The sequence below is a fragment of the Hirundo rustica genome, chromosome 7, assembly GCF_015227805.2.
Source record: "Hirundo rustica isolate bHirRus1 chromosome 7, bHirRus1.pri.v3, whole genome shotgun sequence".
Taxonomy (NCBI): Eukaryota; Metazoa; Chordata; class Aves; order Passeriformes; family Hirundinidae; genus Hirundo; species Hirundo rustica.
Window position 1 is genome coordinate 21,279,739 of NC_053456.1, and position 19,634 is coordinate 21,299,372.

Sequence of the window (19,634 nt, forward strand, 5' to 3'; positions counted from 1 at the left end):
TAAAATTGAATTGGAGGTTTCAGGTTATACATCTGGGCCTTTAGCTGAATACTCCAATGATACTGGGACCATGAAATTTGCACATATGCATCCAAGTATGCAGCACACCTCTGCAGCAGGTGATGCTCATTTAAACACCTACAGTAAGGGCACAGCTAAGTTGTCTGTGAGTAACCTAACCTAAGGCTTCATCATTCAGATGGAAGTCCAAGAAAAGTAAAGATAGCTTCTGAAGATTTCATTTATGAAATAGGCTTCTCTACTTGTTTTGGCAATTATCTAATAGATGGCAAGGTACCAGTTCTGTATTTCATTAGTCTGTGGTTCCTTCAAACTCAATGCATTTCTAATGTTACATGAAAGACAATGCAGAAATTTAAATTCCTTGATCTACCTGGAGGGACACTAAAATTTGTGTGCGTTTAATAATGTGTTTGGGTTAAAAAAAAGAGAGAGAGGGAAAGTATGTCTTGTCAGAGTTTGAGACTTGAAGAGATTTCTGTCTTAAAGTATTGACATGGCACTGCTGATGCCCCAGCGCAGGGCTCTCTGCCTGATGCTGACTGCCCCAGTTATCCCCTGGTCCTGTGAGGGATGGGCAAATTGGTGCTGCTCCAGCTAGGACTGGGAGGACACAGACACAGACAAGCAAGAGGGCACACAGTCCTGTAAAGGGCTCTAGTTTAAAGCATGGCACAAATCAAACAAAAAGCATCCAAGGACAACAAATTGAAAACGCCTTTCTGCTTTCCTCCCCATCTCCAGTTACAGAAGTTTTTGCTCCAATTTATTTCTCTTTGGAAACAACTTTTTACAGCTGCACATGGCAAGTACTTAGCTAGTAAGCAAAGAGGAGAAGCTGGAAAGAATGATTATTAATGGATTCTGCCAAAAAACAGTCAGGGCAAAGTCCTTCACAGCTCAGGACACAAACTAGTCGATCTTCCCCTACACAAAGAAGGAGACACGTCCCGGACTGCCTTCCTGAGAGGGAAAACAGCACAGCTGCACTGCCTACTGCAGCTACCTGGGCTGACAACATACAGCACCCTCCACTTAATACTTATGAAGCTGGCTCAGTGAACATGTGTTAAAAGAGAGTTTCCCAAGTCATGGTGAGTGAAAATCAAGAGCTTCCATTCAGTTCTCTGCATCTTATTTTAAATATTTCTATCTCTGACTGTTTTGTATGACCTACAATAAGGAAATGTTTCCATGCAGCAAGTGTAGCCAAAGGCAGTGTGCCATGTGGATGCCAGCCCTGGAGGGCATGTGTTTACCAGGGGGCTCAGGCCACTGTAGCAGCAGCCCATGTGAGGCCACATCTAGTGACTGCGTGGGTCAGACCCAGGCAGACGTGCCAGGAAGGTGAATATGCCAAGAAGGACAAATCCACATCCTGCCTGAACTCAGTAGGAGCCACAAGCCGTTGCCTGAGGAGAGACCTCAGGTCTCATGAGGTGCCTCATCCAGCTGCTCCAGGGTCAGCAGTGGCTCCTGGCTCTTGCCAGTGTTTTGGAAGTGGTGCCCAGGCAGCACGGCACCTCTGGCAGCTCTGAGGCAGCTTGCCACGCAGATGGCACAGGAACTCACTGGGACCCAGGGAACAGCTGGGTTTGGAGGTTATTGGCCTTCACTCAAGATAGCACGTCTAGCTGAGCTCCTGCTGGTATTCCAAATGCAGGTTTATTGCATGAAAGTAGTAATTTAGTGTAGTTCAAGCTAAAAAAAAAGTATGTATGACATACCACTGCCATGAAAACATACCCACAAAACCAAAAGCAGCCACATACCGTCATTCAGCACTTGCATTTCCTCTTTACAACATTCAACAATTCCTCTTGCTCCAGAGAAATGCTGTAATTTGCCCTTGCTAGTGCCAGTCCACCAGCAGTTCAGAAGTGAAACAAACTGTAGGCTGTAGTGCTCAGTGCAGGTGCCCTGAATTGCATGTATCGGAGGGTGGCAACCCATTTCCCCTTGAATTTATTTGTAATGAGAGTGCCTGTCACTGTTCTTGAACCCTAGCTAAAGTTATGAGCGCATCTGCTGAATCCTGCAAATACGGCCAAAACCTTGATCCAACTGGTTAGCTTGCAGGGGTAAAACCCAGCTTTATTTTAAGTGAATTTTAAGGCTAAATTTAGCATATGGCAGACTGACCTATAACTCCTAACATCTTTGCTTTCAAAACCAGAATTTCTAACTAGATGGAGAGTTAAGAGCCGCTTCAAATCTGAGGCCACAAGCTTCCAGACAAAACGCAAATTTCTTCTAGACTCAGAGAGCTGTAGTATCTGGATAAAACTCACAGATGAAGGAAGGTTTGTATTGGTTTTATCAGGTCATAAGACATTATTACTCTCATGAAGTCTACTTTTTCTTTTAAGAGATGCCCTGATGACTGGCAGCCCTCAAAAAATGCTGGTGCAGGGATGATCGGTTTTTTCTTCCACATCTGCCAAGGGCCTTGTGAGCAGGCAGGCTCACAGGAGGCTGGGTCACAGGGAGTGCCAGTCCAGGCACCACCACACAGAGAAAAGGCCCAGCTTCTGCACAGAGAGGGTACAGAGGCACCAGGGCTGCTGCGGGAACAAAGCCTCAACTCGGCAGCCGAACGCTTCTTCAGGTGAGCCTTGATCCATCAAAACTTGCTATTAGGGAATGCTGTTCAACGCAGACCAAGCTGGTTTTGCACAGCCAGCATGAATTCCAAGTTTGCCACTAAGACCAGACTCCTGAGATCTGTGATACAAATGAGCAGTTTTCTGGCTTCCCACAACTGTTCACCTGAGAAGGCAGCAGGACCTGCCTTTTCAGGTCCCCCTCTCAAGCCAGGAGCAGACCTGGTCCTCACCCTGCCAGCTGCTAATAATAACTCAATTCTTTCCCACAGTGCAGAGTATAATGCACTAATTTTATCTGTTTACTTCCAAGAGAAAGATTTCCTCAGGAAACTTAGAGCATTTTCTGTTCCCTCCCTGAAAAGTGAAGTATGAAATATACTGTACTATCCACGTGGAAATGCTTATTGCCTTTAAAATAACTATTCAGATTTTATCAATAACCAGAAAAATTCAAAGTCATTGTCAGCAAGGAAACTGAAATACAGAACAACAGACAGCAGGGCTGGAAGAGGACATCTACCCTTCCCCTGAATCACCATAGATTATATAATTCCTGACAATATTCATCTCTTTTTTCTCTAAAAATCTCCACTGATGGAAAATCTGCAATATCTCTGTCATCTATCTTGTTATCCTAACAGCCAATGAAGCTTTTCCCAGTATTTTATTTAGACCTCTGTTTGCTGCGACTCCATCTTCAGTTTTTCATAGTATTTACAAGTGACCCATAAAAGAATTTATTCCTTTCTTCTTCATGGTTATTTGAAAACTGGTCTCTTTGGACTTCTCCTCTTTAGGCTAAGCAATCATATTTCCTCCAGTCTTTCCTCACAGGTGGTATTTGTGCTGTCATCATTACTGCTGTCCCTGGGACCTTCCATAATCCCGTATCATAAGAGAAATGGGTGAGAGTGACACAATGCACCGTCTTTATCCCAGTATTGCATTGGAAATTTATAAATCTCAGCTGAAAAATACTCGTATTTTTTTTATCTGCATGTCTCTCTTCTTCGAACAGGCCATCCCTTCCCACCCAAGCAGGTTTGTTTGACTACTGACCACACAGTATTACCATCTTTTTGGTCTTGTGGAATAACCCTCCAAATAATAGCCTTTGCACCAACCCTCATCCAGCAGCAGTCCATCACGCCTGAGAGCTGTGGATACACGAACAAAGCGAGACATTTGTCTCCTCCTGGGGCTAGCTCTTCCCTCTCACATCTCTCAAGCCTAGCACCCAGATTTCTCCAGACTGTGGTTTCCAAAGCAAGTGCACCAAAGCATCAACCCACATGGACCAGCTATAGACTTCATCTAGAAGAAACCCTGAATGGTTTTGTGCTCATGTCTACAGAGAGCCAAAATCCCAAAAGACTCTGGGACCCTCCCAGCATCAGTTTCTACAAGGCCCACTAACCATAAGGAAGCCACAGTTGGGGTTTACAACACAGAGCATTTGAGATAGGAAATACTTGATCTGCTGGGCTGCACCAGCCCTAGATGAGTACACTGCAGCCTACCTACAGCACATGCTTTCTGATGGAGCTCCAACGATAAAAAAATTAAACTAAAAATAATTAAACTAAAATTTAAAAAAAAAGTAAACTCACTGTTCTTTTTTTCTTACTAACCACGTGTTTCAGTGAACCTTTTCATACTATACCTGTTCATTAGCACCAAACTGTAAATATTGCAGGCTTCACTGTGCAGTTTTCAAGTGTAATGTCATCTGTTCTAAGTCACGGCAACTACAGATTCATTGTGCCTGGTCATATCATACCTCAGGTCTCCTGACCTACTTGCCAAGCCTTAAATCCCTTCACTGTTAGCCTTGTACTACTGGAATGGGAAAAAAGAAAAACCAAACAGAAAGTAACTCACTGCACATGTTTAAAGCATATGGATTTGGCATAAAATCTGACGTGACCTAAGGCAGCTAAATCTGACATTAGGAAAGGTGTGGCACATCAGAGCACTGGCAGTGCCACTAATCCTGCCCTGGAGAGGAAGGACTCTCGCACTGTCACTCTGTAACCTAAGACATGAGGTGGCTCTGCGGCTTCCAGCTGTGCAGCTCCTGCGCTGCTGCTCACACCACGACTCCCACCCACTCCCAGCCCTCAGTGCAAACCCCACAGGCTCTGTACCTGGTCACCTGCAGGAGATGCTTGCTTAGAGTAAGAGGTCTGCTCAATTCAGTCCAGAATACACTTTCTGAAGTTAATTAAGCTGCAGTAACATTTCCCAGGTTGTACAATCCTGCAAGGAAGAAAGGAAAATAACTATTAATTGTGAACCGTTGGGGCTCACAGAGCCTGAGCAGGTGTCCATTATGTATCTCCTTGCATAAGTAGAAATTCTGCATGAGAAGGAGGCAGCATACTGTAAAGAACAGCCCTCCTCCTTCTAAAGAGGAATCAGAACAGGAAAACACACTGGCTGAGTTCTCCATATAGCTCCCTGAGGCCAAAGGAACCAGTTTGGTCTCAAACAAATTTAAGACAATTCTTCCAACTTCAGCATAGCATACATAGTAAAAGCCAATATAAACGGTGGATGGAAAAGAGGAAGGCATAAAAAAAAGTCATGGATATGATTGTAAAACTGAACAGAGTCAACCACTACAACAGCTGCTCCTTGTAAGAGACATGGCTCAACAACTAGCTTAGTAATTAGGAGGTTTCTGTAGCTTAGGCTAGAGAAAAACACATGCAAAAGCTGAAACAAATGTGTGTGGGGAAGAAAAGGAGAGAGAACAGCCTGGAAGATGTGACAGATGTGCTGCAAATAATGTCCCCACAAAAAATACACTTGACCATTTGACGTATTAAGTATTAGAACCAACAAAATCAAATCTGTAAAAATCCAGTAACTTAAAAGAAAAATGTAAGAAGAGTAGCCATTTGGCATTTTACAGATTTACTCCTATTTAGAAATCAGTCTCAAGACCACAGTCCCTCAGAGCCACGCAACCTTTGCTGACGCTGTGTGGTGGAATGAAACCCACAAGGGGATTCTGCTATAAGCCCTCTGAAGCTGGCCTATGCAGCTCCAGTTTGCATTAGCTGGTGTTGCACATCTAACTCCTGCTTTTTCCCTTGCAGAGAGTAGAATAACCCTGTGCTATGGACCCAAGTGCACAGTGGACACAAGTTCAACAGTGCAATGCAGCCATGTAGTTTTTGGGGAGTAAAACTGGCCAGTGATTAAGGTGACATTGAGTGGTTTATTCTATTTATTTGCAGGATTAAAGATTCTTTAATGACACTTTCATCTAACTTTGAAGCTCCCTCAAATCTATAAACTTCTGTATTAGCACTGTTGAAGGGAAAGAAACAAGCAAACCATTTAAAAAAGCATACAGAAGAATGAATTTTTCTTCTAGAGATGATATATGCACAAAGACATGTACACAGTCTCCTCCCTCTGAAGTGTAGCAGTAGAGTAGCCTTTTTTTCCTGAGCACAGAATTTGTCCCCATCTGGTTCCATTTTTTCTTATTTTCTCTTTTTGGTTTCCTTTTCTCTCATTCCAACGCGTATTTAATTCATTTTGTTTAGTCTGTACTCCTTATTCCCTTTCCTCTTTTTGCAGATTTCCTTTTTAATTCGTTAGAGGAAGAAACATTCTTTCCCTGGTTTTCATAATGCAAGCTGCTGGAAAAGGCCCATTCAGAAATCCCCCCTCTTTAACAACTCTCCTGCTCTTTCAATCCTGCTTGCCTATGTTCACTCCTGGTAGCAGAGTAGAACTGTTAGGGTTTATTTATTTAGGAACGTGTACCAGTTTATTTTTTAATTCCATTTCAAATACCTGGCACAAGCCACTGCATGGAGGCTCAAATATATTATTTACAAGCCATTATATTTAGCTTAAAACAAGTCCTAATCTATTTGAGATGAGCCGCTATAAGACAGGATTAGGCTGAAATGAAAATGTCTGCAGTGGGATTTTACTAAATTGCTTTTAAATCACATTCCTAGCTAAACAGTGCTCCAGTGAAGGCTATAAACCCTAATACATCAGAAAGGCTGATGTGGGGCAACTCTCTGAAAACTTGCCGGTTTTACAGAAGCAGAGGAGCCCAGCTAAGACCAAAACCCTCCCTGCATATAAAGCCCCAAAGCTTGAAATACGAGAGCAAAGCTCTGCAAGGCTGAGCCACGGAGCTGTTTAACTGCCCAGGAACAGGGCCCTGCTATTCCCAGCTTGCCAAGACCCTCCACGGCCTGCAGCAGGGCCAGGTGCAGAGTCCAGCTCCAGGTGCAGGAGGTGGCAGCAGCCTGGTCAGCCGTGAGCCGCTGCGTTCACCTGACACAGATGTTTCTGCACTGAGATCAGGATGAATGCACTAGGTGGTATGAGGAGGGTGAAAGAGCTGTGCAACTCAGTCTGGTTTTCTACATCACCAGAGAAATAATTTAAGAAATATTTGGGAAGAAGTAAGGGCAGCTTTAGGACTTCTTGCTTGATGCTCAAATCTGATTCCAATGCCTGGCATGGCCTTATTACAGCACTGTCATCCCCAGCTGCTGCATTTCATGCCAGATTGCTGCCACTGTCCCTGTCCAAGCCTCTCTCAAGCTGTGACCCTGGGCAAGCAGCGGTGCTCTCTGTGCACAGCAAGCACCTTGCCCTCCAGCCACCACTGCTGGAGCTGGCTGTGGGGCCATCACCTCCCACACTCTCCCAGCACCACACGGACCCCACACTGGGATTTAGTTTTACTTCAGATTCTGTGTACTTATTATACATTTTATCATCCTGAAGGTTGTTTTCTTTGTAACTTTCACTCCAACTTTGCATTTAAGATTTGTAATTACTCAGAATTGCCGAGAAATTTCAAAGTAACAAATCTATCTTTGTTTTGGAGTACAAGACATACAACCCATGAAAGAGTCTCCCTCTGAGAACTCCCAAACTCTTCAGCACCACCTTCATTTCATTCCAGATGCAATGTGCTCCCAAGTCGAAACCCTCCAGCACAGAAAAGGCATGATGAAATTTCGCAAGAGAAATCACCAGGAATGAGAGAACACCTTAACAAGAAACTATGCCAGTAAAATCCAAGAGAGGAGCTACATACTTGGTACAGCCAAAACAAACTAAATGAAGCTTTCACTACAGTCAACGATTTTAACCTCTGCTTGGAAAAGTGCTTTCTGGTATTAACACTGAACACGCCTATTAAAAATCCAGATCTTTAACCTCTTTTATGAAAGTCTTAACAAGATGGAGAAGATTCTATTCACACTTCTAATGTGACTCAGGTCCACACTGCTGTCGTACTGCAAGGCAGGATGTCCTCCAAGCTTCACACAAACCAAGCTAACTAACTCACAGATGAGCTTCCTATTTTTGCCCTGTAGAGTTCTGCTCTGAAATCCCACGCTGCTCTACTACCTGCTACCACAACGGCCATACAGACCACTCCTCACCCACTGCTGCCAAAAATCAGTGAAAACACATGTGCAGAACCCCTGTAGGACGGCCAAAGAGATGTTTTAAGAGAACTAACCTGTGCTATTTGAATCCGTTGGAGGTCACCCAGTTCTGAACTTCCCCAGCAGCTCCAGTCTCGTTTCCTGTAGAGGAGCACGTGACACATGCTTCCTCACCGCACCTTGCTAGACTGGCTTTGCGTACGTTTTAACGCCAAATGAAACAACTAACTGTCCCTCACGACATGGTAAAGACATTTCTGATCTAATGCTGAACCACTGACATTTCTGCATAGCCAGAAAGCCCTCCTCTACTGCCTTCTGAGTCACTCCATGAGTCAATGGACCTTTTTGTACTATATATTAATACCAAATGCTGAATGCGATTCTGCCACTGTATGCTCAGTGTCCCTCCCCCCTTCTTATAAAGGGGAAACAAATGTAGTAGTGGAGAATGTAATTACACTGCAGGCATGGGAAATTTCAGTTCAAGAGTATTTGTTTATCAAATGTTCAGAGTGGTAGTGAATTGATGAATTCAAACAGATGCAGTCGTCACCAATTTTCACAAATACTTTCATTTGAATATAGAACATAGAAGTTTGAATGCTATGAAAAGTAGTTTGTATCTTCAGAAGAGTAGATATTTCTCAGTTGTAGCAGTGTGCATCCACATTTCGTTATCTGGCACTGGGCAAACAGGTGTGAACACATCACAAAAGGAAGGACAGTAAAGTCCTGGATTAGAGTACTATGTTTACAGGACTAGTCAATAGGTGGTGCTTTATCAGATATTTTTTTTTTTAAAAGACACATGAATTTTGGAAAGGCAATCTAACCCTAAGGGCACCACCAGCAGAATACTGACACAGTCTGAACATAAAGTTTGAAGACTACCACGTGACAGTAGAGGCCGAATGGTCACACCAGAGTTAGCAAGGAGATCCTGCTCAGCTGGAAGATGCTCCTTGTGGAAAACACTAAACACTCATCGAGCTAATGGAGGGGGTGAAGATAAATGTCGCATTTCTTTACTTAGTGAGAGCTGAAATAACAACAGAGTGTCTGGGGGACTGATCAGCCTGGCAAGGCCTGTGTGAAAGCGGTGGGTTACAAACCCAGAGGGGTTCCCTCACAGACTGACTGCAAAGATCTGGGCTGGGGCACAGACTTGCTTTAGCTGTACCTAAGTGTGAATGTGAAGACCTTCAAAGTAGGAAGGGGGCGAACAAACGACGACGCTGCAAATTTGGGATGCAAATCTTTTGGTAGCAACACTCATTCATGGTGCCCTGACTTCACCATTCAGCTCTCCCACTGCACCCCACGGCCGCCTCAAGTGCGTTGGCACAGTGGTTCCACAGCCTGTGCCACGGACCACACTGAGGAGCTGATCTAGTGCTCCAAAACTCATAGGATTTCCACTCCCCCCCGCCCCTTTTCTCACTTTCAGGAAAAACCAGACAAGTGCTGGTAGGAAGCTGCCTCTGCCATTACCCAGGCTGTCACACAAAACCATGGCTACAGTGAGAGACCCAGAGCAAGCCAATTGGAGCTGCTTCTTTGCCCATGGGTAGATGAATTCTATGCAATTTCTACATAAATTAAGAGGTTTCCACTAAAATGTCATCTTTATGATTAAGTCGTGCCAGATGAAGACATCAATGTTGTGAGCAGCCTCCTGGTAACCACCAGCCAGGGATTACATTCCCATCTGCTGCCTCAGGGCTTCTTACCAGCACTCACTAGCTCCTTACTATAAAATGAGCCAAACTTGCTCCAGTAATTCATATCAGTGGGTTAAAATAATTGGAAATGGAACAACAATGGTTTTGAGAATTCCTCCTAGCCATAGAGATGTGTGAGCGGTGACCTCTGGCAAAGAGGCAGCAACAACAGGATTTACAGAGCAGCAGCTAAGTGTTAAACAAATACCCCTAGCTAATAAAAGATACAAGTATTTTATGTGTAAACATGCATAGAACACGCATGCAAAAGGAAATATGTGCATGACTGAAAAACCCCCAATAAACTAACTCATAAAAATGGATGCTTTTGCATGAGACTCACACACGCCCTTCTTGCGCACGCACCTCTGAGCTCCCGCAGCCGCAGTAGGACAGCATGTGCAAACACATGTCTGCAGATGCACCTGCTCTGCCCCCACTGAAGGTTTTGGCCAAATGGCCAGGGTATTATTTACACTGGAAGACACTTGAGAGCGCTGTGAGGCTCATGCAGCTTAAGCGTTTTCCCCTCGGTAAGCGTGCAGAGACATGCTACGCCAGACCCCGAGCTTCAGAGGCGCTGAGGGGAAGTTGAAGAGTTCAGGAAGTGGCCATGCTTGCTCTCAGCACACTGCCTCTTTGTCCTCACCCAGCTGCTCCCCCAGGAGCTTTCAGACAGCCTGCATCCTTCACAAGAGATGGGTTATTTCTCTCCGTTTTAAGAAGGGGCTATGTTTACAAAGTCACTTTTAATGTGTCAACCTCTCTGTGAGGATCTAGTCACACATAATGGGCTGTGCCAGAGCTGCGCTTGGAGGTGCTGGTGGGGCAAATATACTTTTATATCCCCCCCAGACATTTGGGGTTGTTCAAGATGGGAGGAATTTGCTCACCCAGCAGGTAACCCGCAGCAGCCTCGCAGCCACTTTTAATCCACGCCCAAAGAAAACAGCCTCCCAGGGTGTTGCTCCAGCCAAGCTCAGAGTGCTGCTGGCCCTTCAGTGGGGCCACGGAGAGGCACTGCAGGGACAGCAAAGGCAGCTGTGTGTGTCACACCGGGGGTCCCACCGTGTCCACAGAGCTCTCGCGCAGCGGGGCTTGCGGAGTCACCACTGGCACCAGAGCATCTGTCAGCTCTGACTGTGGACCACTAGGACAAGAAGGGAAACATCTGAAGCCTGATAAATTCCATCCCCTGTAAACTAACATTTCTTTCTCCATGCTTGTCACAGATCAGGAATCTGTTGGCTAGCACCTTTCAGAGGAGCAAAGCTCCAACAGGGATTTTTGGTAGTCATCTTGTGAAAGCCAACCACTTGCAACTAATTTTATATATATATATATATATATGTGTAAGGTGAGACATATCTACATACACAAGACAAAACCATCTCTTTAGCTTCTGAGTGGAAAGCATGAAGCTCTCCTTTACGTACACGTGGGTACTTAATGGAGGTATGTGTTAGTAACCCTACAGATGGCACAAGTTGTTCTTAAAGCCATAAATTGACTTCCTCTCACTTGCCATGAGATCAAACAGTGTTTGATTTACAAATAAAGGACCACCCCAGCAGCAATAACAAGTTGCACAGTGACAGATAAGCTACAGAAGGATGTTAATAGACACTGATGTAAAGCTTTTTACACAAATTATTTGCTTGCCCTGCGCAATGGGGATAAGAATGCAATCATGGGCTCTGAGGTTTTTGGTTTAGGTTAGAAACTTGCACTATCCACATATTTGAGTATACTGGACATGATGATCCAGACTAACAGAGCATGCTGAAACCCAGCATTCAAAACCAGCACGTACTTTTTGCCTTATAAAAATGGGTCCTGTTTATTCACTATCTGGAAACTCACCCCATTCACCAATATGGCAGTGACTATACACACAGACAGATCAGTGAATATGGTGGGGACTGTTTTCTATCTGGAACCTGTCACCAGCAAATTTGAGCAACTAAAATCTCAGTACTCAGGCAAAACAATCTGTACTGCCCCAACTTTAAGCAGGCACAACACAGGCGAAAGCAAGAGTAAACCATCGTGTGGAACTGTGAACAACTGTGGGGCAACCACAAATAAACCAACCAAGCCCAGATCTGTCAGCCAAATCACCAGAGCCAAGCACTAATACAGAGGTGTTCCAACTTCAAAGCAGGAGCACGGTCGGCAAGAGTTTGTTGAAAGAATTACAACCAGAAACTGGGACTTCTCAGTAGCATACAATCCCTGCTGTTTCCATTTCCTCTTTCTCATTATCAGCACAGACGGGGGCTGAAGATTAGTAAACAGTGGGTGTTTGGGGTGAATTAGAGCATGTGTGATGTAGAGCTAGGTATCCTGGTGGCATCTGTGTGACTTCGGAGAGATGTAAATATTTAATGCTGCCCACTACATTTATTCAACATGATGAAACATTAACACATTCCTTGGGGGTGGGGAGAATCGTACCAGATAAAACAGGGAATCTATTTTGGCCCTCATCCAGGAGATGAACAAAATCTGATGATCAAAAATGTTCTTGCAGATTGCCACTCTCTAGTCATGTCTATGTGGAAAGTGAAGTGTTTTTACACTGTTCCAGTCCTGTCTGAAAACAGTAACCCCCCCGAAAACCCAACAAATTCCGGGCCAAAGCCCTTTACACAGCTATGTGCTTATGAGATTACATTTTCAGCCATCACCCCTGGGTTTAGCCACAGGCTCTCCTTTCGGAGGACAGCCACATAAATAAAAGCCATTCCTAAGAAAATGTACTTTTGCCTAGAAACGCCTATGTATTTTCTGACTTGAGCAAAAACTGCTGAACTGACAAACCCTGCTCAAACTTACTTGCCCTCCCCGTCCTTTAACACAGACATTAACAGACTCCCAAAGAAGAGTTCTGTAGTGCACATGTATTATTTTTACATATACATATACATGCAATTAGATATATTTCTAAAATGAGAACTGTTTGTGTGGAAGTCCCTTCATATCATTGTAGATATTTCTAATAGTCTTAGTATGTTCTCAGGAACCAAAAAGGAAGTTTTAATAGAAGTAACAGTGCTGGTTGTGGCTTCCAATACTTATTTTCACATGAAACCTGATTTCTTAGTTTGTAGCTTTTTTATACAATAAGCTTGGGATACAAGCTCTTTGACCCTATCAAAGAATATGGACTTACCCAGCAGGTCAGCCAAGAGAGAAACAATCCATGCTATCTTTCCAAAGGGTATTTTCAACACTCTTTATCCAGAAAAATCTGCCTAGCTGTTTTTTTAGAGAAGTGTCTGCTATACTTTTCCAATGGCATTCCTAGGCTTCAAGTACCTTTTCTTAATACATAAGCACTGCTATGATGGCAAAGTTAAAATATATTTATTATTGAGCAACTCGTCTTCAGCTATTCACATGAATCAAAGTTTTCAAAGTATTCAACTGAATATTTGATGACAAATTTTTATATACTTGATTATTTCAGTAGAAAACATCAACCAGTTTTATAAGATCACACTTGAATCTGAGTAACATTTTATATGCAAACTTCCCATCAACATCTGTGTACATATATATACATGGATACATATATGTACATGCAAATAAAGCTAGACAAATCCACATCTTAGAAATCATGATCTACTCAGAACATCACGGATTTTAAAACCACATAAACAATATTCATTGATAAGAGCAATTTTTCATCTGACACAGGCTATAAAGCTCACACCCTCTTAAAAAAAAAAAAAAAAAAAAAGTCCCAATCTTTGGGAATTTTTGTCCATTTCTTGCATTCTTCCCACAGGTGGTATAATCCATATCAGGAATAACTGGATGACAAATATAGCCACAGATGGGAGTCTATGTATAGTTGCTGGGTAATTATAAAATAGAACCAGCTTCTCTGCTGTGTAACAGATGAGATTTTATTCCTTGCTTAGCTACAAGTGCTAGCAATCCCAAACTGATTTGAACTATATCCAAATAAGGTGTGCAAGATCAGGTTATGCACAAGGTCAGACCACATCTTTGTGTTTCATTAATATTTATTGACAATTATATTCTCCCCCCACCCCCCCCCCAAAAAAAAAAAAGAAACAGGAGAAAGGGAGGCTCAGTATATGAATACCTACATACACTGCATATCACATTATCATTTAATTATCTGTGCAATTACTTTGAATTAGGAGAGTTTGCCACTGTGATTTCAGAGAGCAGTAGTTAGAAAAGTGACAGAGAATTGCAGAGGCCATGAAAAGCATCCAGATGACAGCCTTGGAGTCTAACATTCTCTGTTTCCTTAGACAGTGAAAAAAACCTCAGCCCTGTTGTGAAATCCTACATCTCACCTACACGTGAGGCGTAGCCACATGGGACACATCCAAATGAGTCTGCTCACAACACTAGGCCCACTCCTGGCCCCGTCCCAAAGGACTGCTCATTCGCCATCAGGGAACAGCCTCAATCCTTGCTGACAATCTGACTACTTCATGACGGCTTGCAGCATTGCATTTCATGCAATGCCATTCTGAGCAGGAACTTTGGTCTTGCAGACGGGGGTTACCAACTCATCGCACACAGACTACACTTAATCTGACATAAAGCAATGTTTAGTCACAGATAACCGGGTTTAGAGAGTAAACTGCTGATTTAGAAATAAAACACCCTATGCTGCCATTCATAAAAACCCACTTTCATCAACTGCTGAAACTGACTCAGTTGTCAGGAGACTGCACTCACAAGACAAACCAGCACCTCTACCCCAAAAGGGTACGTGAATATCCAATCGTTCCCACAGCCAGACAAATAAAAGGAGATGGATTTCTGATGCAAATTCCCTTCACATACTTGGGAACTGACAGTCAGGATAGCCCAAATGGGAAGGTTAAGTTTGAAAGCAGAGGTAGTAGTATGATATTCTGGCTCAAAACTGCTCGGTACCTGGTCTCCCTCATTAGCAAAAGCTCAACACAGACCCATAACTGAACATGCAATCATCAGTCTGCATCCCCCTCTACACGTGTTTTGTTTCTTCTTTCCCACAAGCCAAAGGCCAAGTACACAGTAGAGAAAGGGAAGAGTAAATTTAAAGCTAAGTTTATGACTTATGGCTCCAAGGGCATTACCTATGCTCAACGGAGTCCCCAGACTGTAGTTTGAAGCATGGCTGTCTAAAAGAGAGCTCCTAAAAGCGCAGAAATGCCTTACAGTCCAATTTCTAGACTATTCAGCAAAGCTGGCTGGCTCTCCTGAGAGCCTGTACCACAGCAGTGACCTAAGAGAACAACACAGAGAAAAGCAGCAAAGACCTCCTAAAAACCCTCCTGCTTGGCCTGAAAACTTAGGAGCTGCCCCAGAGTAAGTGGGACACTACAGCATGGGTCCCTTTGGGTAGCAAAGATTAGTCAATTAGCCATTTTGGTAGAGCCCAATGGTTCCAGCTGCTCTGTGGGCCAAGCCCCAGCAGAGCCAGCACAGTTCCTTATGGAGGACGAATTGTGAGCTGATATTCCTGGCTCTCAGCAATGCCTCAAAGCATCCCCATGCGCTGTGGGAGTCTAAAGGTGTTTCTTCACCTGTTCCCTGTCACTACATGCTGCCAGCAGGGGCTCAGCTGCACCAGCTGTGATACAGGCTGTATAGACCCACTTGATGTTTCATGATGTTACTAGTTGGGATTTAAGTGAACTTTGTGACATATTTAACTTCGGGCTTTTTTTGCTGGTAAATGGGACAAGGACTATTCTCTCATCCTCAAGTGCCAAAGCCAGCACTTTGCATCACTTTGGGAAATTTGGATTTTGAAGACCTTTGGCTGTCCCAAAAGCTATTTCCATAATTATACCCTAAAGAACTATTTTAAAGTTCTTTTACACTTGTTCTATACCAGACATTACTCCCTAGTGGCAGGGTCTACCATCCTGATCCAATGTGTGTCAGAGGAAATGACAATGATACCAGGGTTCACATGCTCCATTGAGAGATGAAGAAACCAGAACCTGCATGTGCCAGACTTCATACAGAAACCTGAACTTCAATTTTTGACAATGTCACTTGACAGAACTGAGGTTTATGCACCAAACAAGCCTGCAGATAATCTGGTTTTTTCCTCCCCAGCACAATCACATCAGAGTGACCCTGCCAAACTTTAAAGCAAAGACATAAAGGGTACCGGGGCTTTAGAGCAGAAGAAAGAGTCATCCCACCTTCAGAACAGTGATTTCCAAAAACAACCAGCAGCATTTACCAGGCAAGGGGGAGCAACTCCAGAAGCCCAAGGGAAAACAGCTCAGAGGAAAGTCCTGGAAAATGCTGTCCTGACCTTGACTGGAACACTCCTGCTCCACTGATCTTCCACAGCAACCACACATCAAGTGTAGGACTGGGCCCAGGCCCTATCAACCCTTCTGCTAGTTCAGAGTGATTTTTTTGTGTATCTTTGTTCTCAGTTCCTAGGGCATAAAGCCTTGCCTCATTAAGAAGTGGCAGTGGGATATTTCTTCATTTCTATCTAAAGGGAAAAAAGTGAAAATACAGTTTTGGGTGGGTTTTTTTGCTGTTGTTGTTGGGGGTTTTTTTGTTTGTTTACTTTCCCTTTTTGCAAGTTTTTCCATTATATTCTCATTTGTTTCTGTCCATATCTCACAAGGCCTGGAGCAAAGGCCTTGGAAGCTGTAAACGCTGTGGTATTAGATAGCATGTGGTATGATTACTGTGGTTTCTTTAGTGTCTCCTCAGTCTGGTCAATTAGTGAGTGGAGGGTGAACAAGCATTTTTTGAGAAGTACAAAAGCTTTCAAATAAAAAAGAACAGTCAAAAACCATTCTTACTATAAACTCCATTATTCCTCCTAAGAGGAAACTTTCTTGAGGAACTTCAAGTAACACAAAACAGAAGACAACAATGACAATTCTTTCCCTTGGAAACACAAAATCCCTCAGTGTTCTCATTTAAGTACTGCACATGATGCCATCCAACTGGGTTTTACCCTGCAATTCACTCACATTATCAGGGATGTTCTGCTAAACAACTGGCACATTTAAGATGAATAAAGAGGGAACTTGTCCAGTCATCTCAAACTGTTTGTCAGTTATGGAACACTTCATTTTCTAGTTCCCTACAGAAGCTCAAGTTAATTTGTCTTCCTCTTGACATCAGTCAGCATGCACACTTTTTTTAAGGACACACAAATGGAAAAAAAAAAGAAAGAAAGAAAAAAAAAAAGCTATAATAAAGCTTGGAGACTGATCCTGCAGAGAGCTGCTTGGAAAAGGCTAACTACTAAATGAGAAAATAAATATTGCTCTAGTTCCACCTAAGGGTACAAGTAAATGTAAATATGCAGCAACTCCTCAGAGTAAGATGTTTCACTTTGAAGAGCATTATCTGGTTTAGTTTTAATTTCAAATGAGATAAGAACATGTGTTGTTCATTTATACCCGAGGGACACAGGTCAAGTCAACAAAGAATAGTCTATTTCAAGTAAATTGTGCCATGAAGCAATTATTTTGTCCCTCCCTAAGTCACCTATCAAGATCAAATGAGGAACTTTTATTTGAAAATACAGTAGGAAGTCCCAAGTGATAATTATTTGTGATTTGTTTCTGCCTAGTATTAAAACAAAGGTTTGGGGCTGCCTGCTGCCATTTGAGGGTTTCAGATTCCAAGATGCCATCGGGACTACTGACTGGAAAAGCTGTACTTTCAAGGGATATCTTTTTCTGTTTCAAAGTAGTAATGGTCTGGAATGGTTTAAAATGTAACCTAAACAATGTAACATAAACAATGATTTACTGGTAGGTGTTGCCTGTGTGCCTCAGTTGAATGGCATTGTCTCTAAAATGAAATAATCACACACGGATATCACCACATTGCTGTCATTTGATTTTTCATTTCATCCCCTTGGAACAGAAAAGGTATTCTACAGGACACTGCTCAAATGCATTCCCTATCTCATGGGTCTTAAAATCAAAGATGAGGCATACGATCATAAAATACACAAAGGAGCATCTGACCAAATAGACATCCATATAGAGAGACCACTATGTTGAGTCATGCAAGCTCACTTAGAGCTAGCAAGTGGCTTCTTTACTTGCAACATACACAACACAGCAGCCTTTATGGTTTACATTTAATACTTCCTTTGAAAACTGTCATCAGTAACTTCAAACATGAAAGTAACCATGAAAATTCTCTATTTTGCATTTCTATGCCAGAAAAGCAGTTTTGGGAATATGTTGAGCAAAGCAGGTCAGTCAGCGCTGTGTAATCAGGACATGAGGAAAGAAATGACTGATGAGCTGGAGTAAATTAAAGACGGGACTGTAGAGCTTAGTACTACATGGCTGATGCTGTCCATGTTCGACAAACTGCACAACAAGTTGAACCAAAAGAGCATCGAAATACAGTACCCTTTAATTACTAGCTGAGGAATCTTTCCTCAGGTAGGAGGCAAGGGGGGGAATAAGCAATCCTCCCTTCTCACCACCACCATATAACTGTATCCTCCACACCTTTCTGCTCAATAGCTACCTAGCTGGGGCTGGTTACAAACAGCTACCATCCTGCTCAGACTGCTCAAAAAGGAAGGTTCCTAATCATGCCACACTTGCAGCTTTGGAGGGCTACTTCAACTGCAGCTGCCATCTGCCTCCAAGCACCAACAGCCTTCCTCAGGGACCAAGGCAATTTGAGGGCACCTAAAGGTCCCACCATTTCCAGAGCCTGCTGCTGAGGTGAGCCAATGAAGCACTGCCTGTTGTTCCAGCAGAGACACCCCTCATCTGGGGGAGCACCCTCACTGAACTGTTCATATCACTGCTTTAAAAATGGAGAAAAGGGGTGGGGGGGAAGAGGGAAAAATGGAAGGGTTGGGGGGAAAATGGGAGCTCAGGCAAACTCCTCTTGCAGTCCTGAAAGTGGGGACAGGGCTTAGTTCTGAGCCACCAAATGCATGGACTGGTCTAGAGGGACACAATCTGTTGAAACTCATTTCATCTTCTTAATTTCCAAGAACAAGTATTGTAAGGATCTTATTTTGGTAACACTGTACTCACCCTTTCAGAGTCCTTCTTTCCTGTGGAGATCTTTAAACCAGCAAAAGAAAAGATGAAAAAAACCCCTGAAAACAAAGCCAGAGTCTAGATCAGAAAATTCATTACATATTCTATGACTTAAAATTCAGAACCACAGGAGATTAAGTTCTCTGTAACCTCAGGTTCAGTGGGAAGAAATGCATCCTGCTAACCAAATCCTGCAACGTGCTGAGCAAGTACCATAAACCTGGGGGCAGAGGTTGGACCTGCCAGCCTCGGGCTGCCGCTGCCAACACGCTCACACGTGCACTGCAGGTATCTCCCTTGCCGAGACACTCCAGCTCTCAGCTCCATACATGCAAAGATGCTTTTTCTAACACTTAACAACTTGACTGTTGTATTCAGTCATATCACTAAGCATGGCTAATGTGGGATACATTTGTGAGCACTCACACTTGTCTTGCTTCCACAGCAGCCAGGCATAGCACCCATACCCATCTCCCAAGCAAAGCTGCCCAGACAAATCAGGTTTATGTGGCTGGCAGGCTCAGCTGTTCCAGGGCATTACTCTGACACAGCTCTCTTCACAGAACACTAAGGCACGTGTCTAGCTGGACAGCAGATTGTGGCAACAACAAAATAATGCATTATCCTATCTGATTTCTATGACTTAAAGGATTTCCCAACTTGCCATGCTTGCTGATGCCCTCTTAACATTTAGGGATTTGTGTCAACTGAGCTACAAAACTGGTCTCTTGTTGTGGAGAATAAGCAATGGATAGATCTGCAGAATGATGCAAGGCTCCACTGACTTTT

At 43.4% G+C, this 19,634-nt stretch overlaps 1 protein-coding gene across 1 annotated transcript in view; it reads right to left on the reverse strand.

Annotated features, from left to right (window-relative positions):
* The window catches only part of WIPF1 (WAS/WASL interacting protein family member 1), a 55,187-nt gene that overhangs the window by 29,820 nt on the left and 5,733 nt on the right, over positions 1–19,634 (reverse strand).